The sequence below is a fragment of the Sylvia atricapilla genome, chromosome 5 (genome assembly GCF_009819655.1).
Source record: "Sylvia atricapilla isolate bSylAtr1 chromosome 5, bSylAtr1.pri, whole genome shotgun sequence".
Lineage (NCBI taxonomy): Eukaryota > Metazoa > Chordata > Aves > Passeriformes > Sylviidae > Sylvia > Sylvia atricapilla.
The window spans coordinates 57,808,144-57,824,240 of NC_089144.1; the positions used below are offsets into that span (position 1 = coordinate 57,808,144).

Here is a 16,097-nt window from a genome sequence, read left to right on the forward strand (position 1 = left end):
GAGCATTCCAGATTTTTAATCCAAACCCAGAAGACAAGCCCATCATTCAGAAAACCACATCAAATCATCATGTTTTTCCAACACAATCTTTTACTTTCTTTTTTTTCATAGAACTGATGAAGTTTTATTCTCCATCCTCCCTCAAAAAATCCCCACCAAACCTGAAACAGAATACGTGACCATGCACAACTCAAATGCAAGTTAATTGAACAAGAACTAGTTTAACTACATTTTCCCAAACTCTATGACATTTATTATGGAGAAGCATTGCAAGTGTCTGTTCTTTACATCAATAGAAGAGCAAATGGCTTTTTGTGAACTTGATCCTGGTTTTATAGCATCACTGAAGGGACTTCTTGAGGAGGGCACAACTCCTTGAGTGAAGGACATAAATATGAAGGGCTCCCCTCTTCAAACACTTTTCAGTCAGTACTAGCCCAGAGTTCTGGATTCACAGGAAAACAGAATGATTCCAAGGTTAACACACAGTTAAATATTAGTAAATATTTTAAAAATGTAAAATCCATACAGGTTTTATGTTAGGGAATATATTTGTCCCCTAAGGTTATGCAAGTCTAAAACAGCAGTATTGAAAATGGGTAGGGGAAGAACAACGTGAAACCAACTGGAATGCAAAGAGTATCCCCTAGAAACAGCAGAAAGTAATTTAAATGTGAATTTTACTCTTACTTCCCAGTTTTAATAAAAAATGGATTATAAGCTATAAAGGTGGGTATTTTTACAGTATAACTTTGCATCCTTTTTAAAAGTTGACTGACTTAAATATTGACTTTCATGCAAGCAGGGGCTCTTTTCTTCTAGGGAATACAAGCAATCTGATTCAAAGATGTGTTCCATGGAAAGCCACACTACTTAATACGCAGAATTCTGGAGAGCAGGATTCTCCAGAAGTATTTTCTGTGACCATGTTGACGTGCCTTTCTGCCATTCTGAAGGGACCATTGCCAAGAGTGATGGATGAGGGAGGCCTTCACAGTCACTCAAATTTTAAAGCTATTTACAAGTACTTAGGTCCAATTCAGTTTAGTGGTAGTCAAGCACTTAAGCGTCTTTAAAAATCTGGGCTGCAGCCCTCTGCTTAACTACCGCAGATGTTAAGTGCTCCAAGAAGTGGCAGAGTATTTTTGTTTGGGGAAATCTTGTTCTCAGGAAGCCGAAATGAAAGATTCAGCTTGGTTTTTGTTACTGGCTGAATGGCTGTAAGATGATGACAACTTGCTGTCACTAACAAGCCGCAGCAAAACAGCCTCAGAATAAAGGAGCAGATTCCTACATGCCCTCCCCTACAACGGAGTGGTAAGGAAATGCTAGAATAACAACAAAGAAAATTTGGGATTTCAAACACTCTCAGATGCCACGTTCGGGCTGAAGAAGCAGCAGCAGCACAAAGAAATGTGCCAGAGCAGGGGGAGGGAAAGGAGGCACGATCCTTGTAAGAATAATCAAGTTTAAATTGCTGCATTTAGGAAATAAGAAATTATGACAGCAGATGTGAAGAACTTCCCTAAGGAGCCTCCTGTATTAAATGATGCATTTGTAAAGAAGTTTGAATAGTCAAGGTCAGAGATTTTATAGGGGGCAAACTGTTCTAAGTGAACCTACTTCTGTTTGAAAGAAACTATTAGAACTAGTGACCTCTAGAAATATTGTCTGGTAAGATAAATAATTTATGATTCCCCACCTCCACATAAGGATTTCGAACTACCTGAAAAACACAGCCTTGTTTTTACAATTCAGGGATTGTGCCCACTTTACACACAACTGAACCGGGGTTTCAAAGGAGTTAAGGCACTGTCTTAGGGACCTAGAATCTCCCTTTAGCCTTAGGAAGCTCTCAGGAGCTCACAGCAGCTGAGGGAACACCTTCTGTCAGCCTCCTCTTAGGGTGCTGTCCTTTACAACTCATCACAAGTCAGATGTCAAATCTGCTACAGAACCAGCAGATAAATGTGCATGTACCCCAATATCCACCCTTTGGCTCTCTTCCTCTTTCTGAGTTAGTGGAATAGCACTTACCAACACAATCTAACTCAAAAGACAAGTTTGTTTGGGAACAGAAACACATCTAGTACACCACTCCACACAGCCCTCAGTGCTGAAGAGCTCTTTTAGGCAGGGAATTGACCCTTGCACATGGGAAAGTGAGTGAACCACACGATTAGGCAAGCCTGAGAGAATGACAGCAAAAACTCAGAAAAAACTTCACCCTATATACAGGTGAAAAATGGGAAGACAACCTATTGCCTTGGATGTTAAAAAAAAAATTGTGAGAGAGAGAGAGGAAAATAAAAGTAACAGCATATTGAGCCTTCTGCTCAGTGGTGGTCACTCACTGCCAACCTTTCACACATAAAAACAAGGGAAGGGAAGGGAAGGGAAGGGAAGGGAAGGGAAGGGAAGGGAAGGGAAGGGAAGGGAAGGGAAGGGAAGGGAAGGGAAGGGAAGGGAAGGGAAGGGAAGGGAAGGGAAGGGAAGGGAAGGGAAGGGAAGGGAAGGGAAGGGAAGGGAAGGGAAGGGAAGGGAAGGGAAGGGAAGGGAAGGGAAGGGAAGGGAAGGGAAGGGAAGGGAAGGGAAGGGAAGGGAAGGGAAGGGAAGGGAAGGGAAGGGAAGGGAAGGGAAGGGAAGGGAAGGGAAGGGAAGGGAAGGGAAGGGAAGGGAAGGGAAGGGAAGGGAAGGGAAGGGAAGGGAAGGGAAGGGAAGGGAAGGGAAGGGAAGGAAGGGAAGGGAAGGGAAGGGAAGGGAAGGGAAGGGACATTGTGCCAAAAAAAAAAAAAAAAATAAAGAACAGCGGTCATAGAAATGCCCTGTGCTAAACAGAAATCATCTATGTAACACATAGGATGAGTAAACATAATTCAATAGCAAGCTGATTTCAAGCTCATTTCAGAAACATACACAGATGTCTTTGAACCTTACCTTTCAGTCTATGGTTTTCTTCCTGCATAAGTGATTGGCTGACTACTGACATTCTTGGTGTTCGACAGAACAAGCTGTCTCCTTCCAGCTTGACTGATAACTAGACTGACACCCATTACTCCCCTCTTTCTGCTTCCACTTCCAATAGTCCCCCAAATCATAACTTTTTCTTTCTTTTAATATTCTGAAATGTATTGCTTTCCCAAAGCACAGTATAAAATGCAGCAGGGAAATAATTATCTGCTTCCATACCATGCAAGTTTTAAAATTATATGCCCAGCATTACCAACACAGAGAGTTAAGACTCAAATTCCCACAGCAACAACATGTTAACCATCCTCTTCCCCCAGACTTATGGAGCTGCGGGATGTCTGCCAGGGAAAAACAGAGAAATGTAAAAAGGACCGCAAGAACATGAATACTAAAATAAATATCACAAACCTGGCTGCTGGAATCACAGACTGAGAAAAAGCTATTAAATCAGCTAAGCCATCTTCTTACCGGAGGCAGGAATGTTCTCTGTACATTATTTTCCTGCTGTTTTCTCCAGCATGTGTTCAAATGGGCCCCAAAGTCCACTGTGTGCAATGGACACTACTTCAGCCTTCAGAAGGCTTCACATCAGGCCATAAACTGTGAGGATTGAAACACCTCTCCTAAAGAATTACTGGACTAGGCAGGTAGGACTACCCAGAGATATTTAAGGACTTTATAAAGTCCTCAATAAATCTTTGTATTAAGATTTTTTTTTTTACTTTTTCAGCCTGAATTTTCTGATGTTTTATTTCACCAGCATAAATATTTGCCCACCTAGATGAGCTCTCCAACCTTTTTATGCATCCTATTTATCTCTTTTTTTTTATTTCTAGACAATGTTTTTATTTTGATGTCACTTCTCCACTCACAGATTTTGCTTTATTCTAGCTTCGCTCTCATGTCCACCGTCTCTCCCCATATCTCACTCCACTGACCCCACTGCTCTCTCCATCATCCCCCCTTTGTCTCAAGTCTAAAAACACCACTGACTCTTCTTGAAAATAATTCCAGCAGCACACAATATGAATCCAGACTTGAAGCAATATGGCTCAAGAAGATGTCACTGAAATAATTAGAAACCAAGATAAAGTATTGATGAATGTAATAATAATATATATAAAAAAGTCATGAGTTGGGAGAAAACTATAAAGCTGTTCTCTGTTGAGGAGTGAACTTTGCTAAGTTGCAAATATCTGGAGGTCAAGAAGCATAATGTGACCGTAGCACATCCCAGCAAGAAGCTGAACATGGGTAGTTGCCAGATTTTTCCACCGAAGAAAAGAGGCAAAGAAAGAAGAGAATGCTGGGACTCTAGGCAGTACCAAGGTCAGGGGCAAAGAGGCAGCCACAGAAAATATGTTCATTTTGCTCAGCCAGCCTGACAAGCTGGGGTTTGGGGAGGTAATGAAAGAGCAAAATGTAGTATCAAAAAAAAATTTTTAAAAATGCATTTCCATGCAGCTAAAAAACATCAAAGCTGTATTGTTTTTCAGGGAAAGCCAGTAAGACAAGAGCAGTGAAGCACCTTAAAGAGGAGCATGAGAGTTTGTGATAGACTACACTGTGACACACTTGCTTCTTGTGCAAATCTCGGACACTGCTAACCAGAAACTATTTCAAAAACTTTTACAAGGGCCCAGGTCTTCCCCATACTACAGTGCCCCTCATAAACTGTCAGATCATCCCTTACATGGGGAAGTAAGAGCCTTTATTTAAACCCCCAAAAATCACTACAGAGTGCCCTGCACCAATGGTCTCAATTGTTACAGCAATGTTTTTACAACCACCAGCTTCACAATCACAAATTCCTGCTTTTGCTTTAACCTCCTGAAAAATGCTTGTTACAAACTGACCACCAGTGAGTGAACATGTTGAGACTAGAAAAGCAACCTCTAACTCTGAGAGACAGGCTGAAAACACCAAGGGTTTTTGCTAAAATACCCATTTCAGATAGTTCAAATAGAGGCCAATCAATGGAAGCAGTCTGCTATCCTGAGTTCTTCCAGCAGAAAATGAATATTGAAATAAACCTAAAAAAGCATTATTCTATGGGAAAAGATGAGCCAGGGAAATCACACTGCTGATGAAAGCCTTTCCAGAGAGACACACTCTCCTCTTCCTCCTCTTCTTTTGGAACAGAATGCAGGTCCCAGGAAAGCAAAACCACTGAGCCTCCCCTTGGCAGCCTGGTGTGCTCACCTGACAAATGAAGACTTTAAAGGGAAGGCAGTACAGTCAAATGTCATGGAGACACTAGTGGATTTTAGGTTTGATCGTGCACACTTCTATTGACGGAATCATTAGGATTTGTCAGAGATAGGAATATTTCCTATTGCATTTAAAAAAATACACAAATAAAACTAAATGTGCACTTCTAAGCCTTTTTAGAAAACATCTGAGGTGGTTTTCTGTGCCAGCAAATCTAAATTTGATAACTGTTATCAGTCAAATAATACTCAGTTCTGTGACTATATCTTTTCCCTGGAAGTCATAGCTATTTCCACCCATATAAGCAAAACCAAGGAATGTAATTCTGAATAACTTGTAAGACTCAAAACCCTGCTCCCTTTTGTCCTCTTCTGTTTAGAATCTCGTATTTCACGTATCACTGAATACTTCAGTGCCTTATCATATATTTCACATATTTGTTAACTGCAGATCTACCGGGCACTAAGCAATCTGGTTTCTAACATGGAAAAAAACCAGTGACTTAAACAAAACCTCTTATTTCTCTGTAATTCCAATCACCTTAACTTGCATTAAGAAAAAAAAAAAAAGGCAACAAAATCCCCCAAGTTATTTCTCACCATTCTAAAATACACATCATTGTTCTCCTTTGCACGTTAAAATGATCTGTCACATACAGTATGAGAAAATTCTTGACTGAATTTTTATCCCCTAAAATTAATTACTTCCTTTGCTTTTGAACATAAATATTGCACATTCCTCTCATCATTTACTTAAAAAGAGCACTAACACACTCGTGAGCTTTAACTGTAATAAAAAGATTATATGGACATAGCAAGTAGGAAATGAGATAAATTATTTAGATTTTGGGACTATGTGGTTACATCCACTTCTGTGAAGTTTCATTCAAAGATTTACTGTACCTACTGTACACCAAAGTTTGACCAGGCATCCAGGAAAAGATACAGACACTGAGCTCAGAAAATACAAAAACGGCACATTTACCTAAGAAATCCAATTCTTTATTTATTTAAGGCAGTTACCACCTAGAAACCTTCTTTGTCAGTCTTATTTTGAATGATTGTATGATTTTAAATTACTTTTTCTTATTTACCCACTTGGTTCCCAGAACTATACAGTAAATGAATAGTCTGTTTATGAAGATTTAGTTTTATTTTGGCTCATTAGCAGTATCATTTTCTGAACCAATTCCTCATACATACAAATAAATTGTTCATTTATTCAATTTGAAAAATCAACAGAACCTAGTAATATTGCTTTGTTTTCACCTTAAATTTTTGCTTTACCATATATCCAATATATTTTAGACACTGGAGTACTCTAAGATTTACAAATAGACTGAATATTTTTCAAGGATAAATGCATTATTGTAATCCTATATACGATAGCACCTGAATATATAAGACATTGTCATATTTCGATGAAACATTTAAATGGATACGGTTTTTTTAAGTAAAACCAAATCTTTTTCCTGAAAAATATACTATTTTCACTCAATACTGCCTTTAGTTATCTAGAGATACCTGCAGAGGTAGCTAATCTATGTAAGCAATTACCTCTAGGGAAGGAAATTTTAAATAAATATCTAAGAGCCACAAAAATCATTCCTCACTCTAAAAATTTTGCCTTAATCTCTGGCAGTAATACAAAATCTGCTGTTACTGTAAACCATGTGTATATGTTCATACAGGAAAAATCAGAAGTCCCCAAATGAAAATACTCATTCTAAAGGAAAATAGCCAAAAATATAGGTTATGTGGGGCAGTTACAAAAACTGGACATTCCAACATGAATAAATTAGGGTTGTGGGGGTTTGATTCTACAGTTTGCAATTTGGGCATGTCATCTGGTTAAACTCCTGAGTCTTTCAAAATATTATTTACTGGGAAGAAGACTATGTAAGTACTGAAACGTATTTAAGACCCAGTTTGGTTTAATTTTCAATTGAAGAATGTTCTTTTTCTTTATTCTTTTGTGACAACTGGCCACATCCTCATTTCCTAGCGCCTAGTACAAGCCCTGCTGGGTGAAAGCCACTTGCTTGCAACACTCACTTTATCCAAATTGATTTCACTGGAATTTGTGTGCAATACATTGACAGGGTCTTCCCTTTTCCCGCAGCAGCACCTCTCGGCTGTGGATTCATTTCTACTGCCAATATTCTCATCTGATTTCAGAAAGAAATCTGATGCTAACAACTCTTGAAAGAACAAGAGCACGAAAGAAAAGTGGCCTCTCCATCCCCGTGGTTCAAGATGAATGAAATGCCGAAGTACCAGCACATATGTCAAAGGTGGGATGTAGAACACAGCTCACATGTAAATATATTTATAGTGATACTACTTCTGAGATCGGTGTCTCTTTTCCACTAAGGCTTGGAAATAAATTATAAAACTAAACAAGCAGATCCTTAACAGCTACATTCTTTTCTTTTAAACACAAAACTTTGAAATTTTAAGTATGGTGTCATATTACTTTTGCTGTTTCCACTTTCTCATTTAGCTGCATCTATCCCATTGAAACCCTTCATGCCATCTGATTCATTTCCAGGGAGGGAGTCACTGGGTTTGTTACCTTTATTTTTCCAGATATTGCCTCCAGTACTGATGTAAAGAAAAAGCAGTCAACAGCCACTCCTTCCACCCTGAAGTTATGTCCACAAAGAGCCCCCCTATGTGGTCCACATGAGATAAAAAAGACTGCCCCTGAACTGTGGCTCCCAGAGCTGTGCACTGTGCATCAGCTGATTCACTGGCTGCTCGAAAAACTCACTTGAAAAATTTTATTTGCACTGGTGAAAAGATTTTCCTGTGACACAAAAAAATGCTAAAATAAAACTACACAGTTTAGGAATGGAAAGTAAACACAGATCAAAATGTAAAAATATCTGGGAGGAAAAACAACCAAGGTTCTGAAATTAACATGATGTACATTTTTTTGATTTTCTTTTCCTTTCTGTTTTATTTGATCAACATGGTGAAATCTGAATATTTTTAATGTTGACAAACCTGAGATTTCCACTAACATGTGTTGAAATTGACGCTGATTGTCATTCTTGTTGAAGGTACAAGACAGATAAACTCTGTCAGTAGCTAAGCTCTAATCTACCCTATCCCCACTATCCCCCACAGACAAGGTGTCTTGAACTTCTACCAAAATCCACTCATACTAGGGACAAAGTGTTGAGGGACTAAACTCAGAACAGCAATACAGTATACAAAATCTCCAAGTAGAAATGTTTTCCTTTTCTACCAAAGAAGCAGAAGAAAGGCTATCCCACAAAGCCAAAATAATCCTTTTCTTACTCTACATTATGATTGTCCACAGACAAGGTGAAATCCAGCAGCAAATGATGCTGGGCACTGTACAGCCCTACAGTAAAACAGTCTCTGCCCCAGATTACAGTCTCCAGAAATTCAACAAAGGACACGGGAGGAAAACAATGTAGCACAGGAATGATCGGTGCAATGGCAGCACTGTGTTCCTTCCATTTTCTTTTACAGAGAAATAAAAAATAATGCAAGATTATCATCACAAAAGACAGAAGTGGAAAGAAGATGGGATATAATAAGAGTCAGTGAGAGGAGGGAAAAGGTGATAAGGAATAAAGTGGCTTGCAGGGTGCTGGAGTTACACAGCGCGTTAAGCCAAGTGATGCGATTCTGAGAGCAGACAAGAAAAGGAGGCTTGTGCAAAACAGCCAATTAAGAAAAGCACGGAAAAAAACCCCAGTCAAAAATATCAGTCACCATCAGCCTCCTTCATATGCTACTTGTGCAGCTGCTCTGCTGGCTTCAGTCTTTGGTTCAATGACAAGACCCTCAATGCCATAAGGGAAGCTGGGCTGACTGCATGGCAGAGGAATTCAATTTAAAAGGTGAAGAGGACAAACCACATAAAAAGTAAGCTTGCAAAGAAAAGTGATAATACTCTTGGTTTTAGCAGAAATGTACAAATTAGACATATGTAACAAGTGAGGGCTGATACTTGCAATTGAAATGTGTTTCTGCATTACACCCCCCAATCAGTAAAAATGAGCCCTTACAACACCAATATTAGCCTGACACAGAATACAGCATATTTAAATGATATTATGAACTCAATCTTTACTCCCATAGTAAACTGTAGCATTTTAAATCGTGACTGAATGGAAGATGCTAAGCATTTTGTGTTTAGGTTACTGTAATGAATCCCAAATCAGTTATGACTGCAAGTTGCCCCATTTATACCATGATGGCTAATTGTTAATCCTAATACAATTCCCACTGCCTTGTCAAAGCACGGCAAGTCTATCACACTTGTTGACAGTTTCAACAATGAGGTCAAGCAGTGAGCAGTGCCCAGGAATGAACTGCTTTACCTCCAGAGGTGGTCACTGCAGAAGCAGGGGAACAGCCAGTACTGCATCAGCTCTGCCACTTTTTGCAATAGATCTTATCAGAGACTGGCACTCTGCAACCTTGCCCGAGTATCACATTCTCATGCTATTTTACTTGTAATTTACATTGACTGAAAAGATGATATTCTAATAGGAAGTTAAAGGATAACAATACAGAGACTTTAAAAAACTCTCTTATATTACCAACTTTGCTTGTATTTTGAAACATAAACAGGATAGCCAGGATTTAAAATGAAGCATTGGTTTTAAATTAGAAATAATAATTAGAGACCACTTTGCTCTCAGACACTCTCAAATAGATGAAATTGACCAGTGGAAAATGATCACCAAACCGAAACCGATATATGATCCAGAACACCCAAATTAAAGTTTCCAGTGCTACACTGAGTCTTGTTTTGAAAGCTCATACTGTATATTGCAACCTTCTAATATTCCTTCATGTAAATGAACATGTGAAAAGGCTCTTCCTTCAGCTTACCTTGCAGATCCCATACGAATTCTTCAAAACAAGATTCAGCAAGGATCAAATGGACTGCACTGAATTATTTTTATTATTATTTTTATTATGTTTATTAACCAACTGAGGTGAAAACGGTTCTCATGGATGAAAAGCATTAAAATTCTCAATTATGAATGCACTTTCTAATTACTATTTGATATTGTTTCCATATGTCTGAAAAAAAGAAACTGACTGGGTAATTGACTAAGCAGTTACCTGGTTTCAGGGGATTTGAGTCTCCTTCCTTGTAATTCAGTGGCAGAACTCTAGCTGACTTAAAAACCAATGATCTCTTTATACACTTTTACTCATTGTACTAAAAAGTCCACTTATGTGAAACTCTTCATGTAAGGAGGACCTGAGGCAGCAGACCTGAACATGTTTAGTTCCTAGGAGGACTTTAATCTAGAGGTGTTCTTTTGATTTCAAATAGTACATACAAATAAATAAATATCATCACAAAAGACACTATATTCTGTGAACCATTCACTGAAGAAGCAGAAACATCAATGTCAGAGTCATCTATGAATGTATGCCAGATCAGAACTCCAGTCTGCTTTACATTCCTGCTGACAGTTCCCATAATGAGCATGCAGCATTAAATAAAAACCATGACCTGTTTAAACAAAGATCAGAGCACCAGCTTTATCTTTGCATTCTCTAATGTTTGTTGTTTGGCATCACAAACTAACACCAAAGCAAGTCTCTTGTTAATAGCAGCCCAGAAGGTTTTCATACAGGGCATGAGGGGATGGCTCTTGTCCACAAGAACATTTGTGTATCTTTAAAACGGACATTTCACTTCACACAAACATATACAGGTATTCTCTGCAGTTACTCTGCTTTGAATTATACCACAGAAGATGGAAAAAAAAAAAAAAGAGAGAGAGAGATAGATGGGATAATGTACAAGCAAGAAAATTCAAAGATTTGTTATGTCTTGGATAGCTTGAGACAATGAAACAGATCTTGAGAGCCAAGCTAAAACTGTTTAAACATACCACTGAAATTTCATGGGTAGTAACTAATATTAATCAGTTCACATATGAATTGTACATGGCAATACTACATTTAATAATTTCAAAGAAATCCGTACACAAATAGAAATCAGTCCCCCCCTATTTTTGTTGTACACTACCAGAGAATTTACAGTGTCTGGCATCACAAAACTGTTTATTACAAATAAGTGCAACACAGATTGTCATTTTACAAGGACTCCATAACTAGTCTTCTCAAAAGATGCATGATATTTTGGTAGTCAGATTTCAGATACACACTTTTAAAATGTAGCCCTTGCATTTTAAATATCTACCTTAGAAAAACTGAGAGTTCACTTCATCACGAGCCAATCGCAAAGTTTAATAACCATGCCTAGTTATCTATTTATCCAGAATAGCCAAAGCTCCTTCACACTAGTCTAAATTAACCATGAAATTCATTAAACTGAAGTTGAAAAGGCTATCAATACCGTACATTATCAGCAGATCTTTCCATGATAATATTGCCAAGGTACAGACTGTGCAAGCAGGAATCTTCAACTATTGATCTTCCACCAAAGAGAATGGAATGTTTAAAATCTGCCCAGTCTCTTCACGTTTCCCGTCCGTACCTTCTGTGTTACCCACGGACAGGCATACTCATTTATAAATGTATTCCACACTACCCATCTGAAAGTGCCAGATAGAAAAAGCTAATCCTAAGAAAGCAATGAAAACAACTGAAATCTCCACCTAAACATCCCAAATTTTCTCTCTCTCTCTCTCTTTTTTTTTTTTTTTTTTTTTTTTTCCGGTCTGCTCTACTGCTTCGAGCGTCCTGGATACCATATAACAGCGCAATAAATTAAATCGGCATGAATCCTACCAAACTTATCGAGCGGTTTCCTCCCGGAACAAAACTTTGGAGGTCACTCAGTCCTCTCCTACGACAAAGGGAAGTTCTTCCTCTTCCATCACCCCTTCCCCCGGCTATGCGAGGGGAAACTATCGGGGAAGGCGCGCACGGCTTTTCCACGGGGGCTTCCTTCGCGGTGTTGGCCGGTGACACTGAGCACGGCGCGGGGGATGCGAGGGACAAGCGGCCGGGGCGGCCGGGGATCCCAGCCCGGCCTCCGCGGCAACTCTGCGAACAAAGTAACTTCCCGGCTGGGCGGCGGCGGGGCACGGCGGGGCAGCGGCTGTCCTGCCCTCGCCAGCGAGCGCTCGCACGGCCGGGGAGAGCAGTCCCCGAGGGGCAGGCAGGGTCCCCGGAGCGCGGTGGCAGCCCTTACCTTGCTCGCACCCCGCTCCGCACGGCCGGCGGCAGCAGCGCCGCGGGGCCGGGGCACGGGATGCTGCGAGGCTCCCGGCGCCTCTCCCTCCGCCTCTCTCCTGATCCTCAGAAAAGCCCTTCCCCCCCGTCCCCCCCGCCCGCCCGCCTCACTCTCTGTAGCTTTGGGGCATAGATATTACATACATACATACATACATACATATATATATATATATATATATTTTTTTTTTTTAAAGAAGCCAAGGGGAAGCTTGGTTGGGAGAAGCAGAGCCCTGACGTGCTTGGGGGTGGGTAGGTGGGGGGTGCGGCTGGGGGGGTTTCAGACCCTCGCACGGCAACACAGGCGGACCCATCCCCCCCGTCTGCTCGGTCCCCAGCCGGGGGAGGCGGTCGAACCTCACCGCCTTCCACGGATCCCGCACCGGGAACCGGGCCCTGCGCGCGATCCTCCCGCCCAGGGCAGCCCGCACGGACCCCGGCCCCGACCCCCATCCCTGCGGGGGCAGCGAGGCGGGGAGCCCCCGCCAAATACGTACCCTGCCCGCCGGGGCTGGTTTGAGGACGCAGGATTTTGTGCGAGCTATCGTCTCCTTCTCCGGGAGCTCAGCCTCCCCTCCCCCCCGCCTCCCCTCCCCCGCCTCCCCCACCTCCTTTGGGGGGCCAGGAATCCCCCACTGCCGGCCCTGCCTCCTCCCCGCCCGGCCGGAGCGGTGATGCGCCGGGGCCGCGGCGCTGCATGGCCCCGGTGCTGGGTGCCCGCGGCCGGGTTGCGCTGCGGCGGAGCGCGGGCTGTCCCCTCCCGCCGCGGGCGCGGGTCAGCGGGGGCGGCGCGGGGCCGCCTCCGGCGGGAGGGGACGCTGCGTCCCCCGGCCCCGCCGAGGGGCCGCGCGGCTCGGGGCACAGCCGAGGCAGCATCCTTGGGGAGCGTGTGTGTGCGGTCGGGAGGCAAGAACTCCGCGCCGGCCTTTCGGGGGGGTTTGGGGGGTGCCGCTCGTCCCCCTCCTTTCCGCAGCGGTCAGGGGGAGAAGTTTGGCGGCGGGGCTGCGGGGGGATTCTCCGGCCAGGAGAGCCACTGCCCGTCCCCTCGGCAGCGCAGGTGGAGGTGGGCGAGAAGGATAGCGGGGGGACTCCTGAGGTCCGGTCCTGGCAGGGTACAGGGGGATGTTCTTCGGCGGGGAGCGAGGGAAGGTCCCTTCCCCGACAGCGCCTGGTGTATTTCTCAGAGGCACCGAGCACGCACAGCTTCCCTCTGCTCCGAAATCAGGCCATCGTAGAATCATAAATATATAATATTACACTCCTATGATATTATGAGTAGAGAGAAGGAGAGTTAAATGCATGCATTGAGGAGAGGCAAATTACATGTAAACGGCTTTACTGCACAACTGCAGAGCGATTCTCAAATGAAAAAAATTTCAAATCCTTACAAGAATAAATTCAATTCCTGCTCGCATGTTTCCCATATCGCCTGCTAGGCAAGAAAGCGTGCTGGATATCGAGCAACAATTAGTGGAGTTACATCTGGGTTTGGTACACATGGTGACTTACTGCTGATCAAACCGCAGTCTGAAAATCCGGAGCTGGAAAATACCCATTCTAGACACGAAAATTGTACTTCGCATATTTCTTCCAGGTCAGGATGAAACAGACAGCCCTAGATAATGTTCTGGAGGAAATAAGAAGGCACCGAGCCCCACACACGGTCCTGAGTGACCGAGCAGAGCCAAACTCGCACACAGGCTCTGTCCGGGGCAGGGGGACCCCTCGGCTGCCAGAAGTTCCTGTGCTCTGGGCAGGGGATCAGAACCCCACAACTGGACCTGGAAACCTTCCCCCAGGGCTTCCATTGCTGGCAAAACGTGTATTTATCTCGAAAGTTTGTATTTTGACATGTCAGCAGTTTCACAACAATACAAATGTGCTTGAGAAATTTTTGATCGGCCTAATGGTTAGGACCTATTAGAACATATTCACAATCAATTCACTTATTCAGATGCATGAATACAAGCTTAGAAAAGTAATTACAGGCACCTTTTTTTGGAATCTTGAGGCTGTTGGTTCCCTCGTGGGAAATATGAGTAATAAATTCCTAGGGAAAAAAAAGAAAGAAAAAAGAAAAAGTGCTAACATTGTTCTTATTTATTTTTGTCTTTATGTTAAAAAATTATTGATTAAATAGGTGAGGCACAGGTGGCTGGATGCAAATTCTTAATTTCAACTATTCTTTAAAAGAACAAGCAGAAATATTTGATATTGGTAATTTAGATCTTCTTTTCACTTTCTAAATTTTAGTTCTCTTTTGTAAGAGAAATGGATTTTTCTTTTTTGGTGGACATGTAAACACAAATCACCTGAACAGTATTATCAGATCTGGATATTTTGATTTTTCAATTGAGAATTAACATTGTATCTATAGAGTTAGCATCATATCTGTACACATTAAATACATCTGGTTTAGGTTTAAAATATTTTATTAAAAAATTTATTTCTTACCCTCCAGTCACAAAATGGTGAGTTGTACTTGACATTTTTAGTTATTTATGATTTGCATCAAGTTCTCTTTGAATGAAAACTGACATTCAATAAAAACTTATTTGAGGTAATTTAAAATTGTTCATTAAAACTATCTTAAATATGCTTGTTGCTTTTCAAAAGTATCTTTACATTTTAAAATATTTTATGAAATAACTGAAATAATGGCCCATAGAAGAGGAATTAAATTGGAAGCTTCCAGTAGCCATGGCTTTGACAATCTTAGAGAAAGCAGATCTTATCCTCTCACACATGGGTTTAACTGAAGATTGACAGAGGAAAATAGGCAATCCTACTTTTTCTTCTCTAATGTTGATTTTTCAGCTTTAATAGTTCTTAACTGAACTACTCAAATGGATTGAAACAAAGATATTCACTCTGCCTGCAGAAGAAACAGCAGCTCTCCAAAAAATTGCTTTCCTGCATCAGTTACATCCCATTCCATCTGCTTAGCCAAGGCCTTCAGTCAGGTTGGTGGCATCACCTTCCAAAGCTCAGGAACAGTAAACATCTCTTTGTGTCAATTGAAGACATGCAGACAACAAAATGTTACTTGATTTTTTTTTTTTTTTTAATGATGAATATTTGGGAAAGATATTATGGAATAATGTTGTCCAGCAAGGAAAGTATTTGTAGGGATTTTGACCAAATTCTGGCATAATGAAGCAAGGGACCCCTAAATAGTTATCTTTTGTTGTACAGGTTGTTACTTCAAGGTGGAAGAGCCTATAGATCTCATTTTTTAATTATTCATTTTGAATGGAGAATGCTCTATGTGAGCACTTAGGTAGCAACAGACAAAAATTAATTTCAACTGATAGGGGAGGAAATGATCCCCTTATCTAAAGTGAAAGGCAGGTGGGCAAATGAAATTCAGATAATCACTGGGGAAGGCAGAAATGGATAATAAATATAAACCTGTATAACAGTGCATCATTTCAGCTGAATTTTTGTACTTGATTTGGCTTCTTAATGGCTGGCAATTATTTATGTGTAGTTTAAATTAAACCTGTGCTTCAAAACCACCCATTTAATGAACAAATCCAGCCTGGTTTAGGGTGGGTTTTTTTATATTTCTTGAGCAGTTTGATTTTTACAGATAAGAGTTAGTGCAGACTTCTGTCAGCACAGTGTCACAGCAGAAGAGGAGCAGTAGACCACTGCTGAGTGACAGCCTACAGCTCTGAAATGTGCCATCCATCCTCCTGTAGGTTC

General features: G+C 41.4%; 1 protein-coding gene across 1 annotated transcript in view; it reads right to left on the reverse strand.

The window, feature by feature from the left end:
- Positions 1-12,940, reverse strand: part of MPPED1 (metallophosphoesterase domain containing 1) — a 60,036-nt gene extending 47,096 nt beyond the window's left edge. Inside the window, exon 1 of the mRNA XM_066319597.1 lies at positions 12,887-12,940. The gene's annotated coding sequence lies outside the window, so the exon portion shown is untranslated. The remainder of the gene's footprint in view (positions 1-12,886) is intronic.
- Between the last annotated feature and the right edge of the window lie 3,157 nt (positions 12,941-16,097).